Genomic DNA, 619 nt, shown 5'->3' on the forward strand with positions numbered 1-619 from the left:
GGCACATGTCTGTAGTCCCAGCTACTTGGGAGGTTGAGGTTACAGTGAGCCGAGATCGTGGCACTGCACTCCAGCCTGGGCAACAAAGGATCTTTCTTGTCTCAAAAAAAATAATAAAAGATGTTGCTTTTAAAACATCATTATATCAAGGAGGAATGAATATTTATCCACATAAGAAATTATTTACTTTGTGCTGTCCTCTCAATCATCATTTATTGGTAGAAGATTTTGAAAATGATCCCTTACGAGAAAATAGGGAATTTGTAAAACAAGCGATTCTATGGTCCACAACAGTCTGCCATAAACGGATATTTCTCTGAAGACTCATGTTTTATTTTAAACATTTGTCAAATCTACTTTATAATAAATCCATGGTAGTTTTTGTTTGAAAAGATGTCCAACAGTAAGTAAAAATGACACTCCCAAAGGTGTTTATCCTCTGAGAAGCCAGCACCCAGCTCACATCCAGTTTATGAACAGCATTATGATGCTGCAGACCTACCCTGTCTCTACCCACCCTGCATCATATTTGCTGTAAAACTGTGAAGATAAATACTGAACCACATGATTTGTCTCAGGCATGTATGTGTACATGAGAGGGACAGAGTAGTCTTGAAAC

The sequence above is a fragment of the Trachypithecus francoisi genome, unplaced genomic scaffold (genome assembly GCF_009764315.1).
Source record: "Trachypithecus francoisi isolate TF-2019V2 unplaced genomic scaffold, Tfra_2.0 Lachesis_group2, whole genome shotgun sequence".
In the NCBI taxonomy this organism is placed as follows: Eukaryota; Metazoa; Chordata; class Mammalia; order Primates; family Cercopithecidae; genus Trachypithecus; species Trachypithecus francoisi.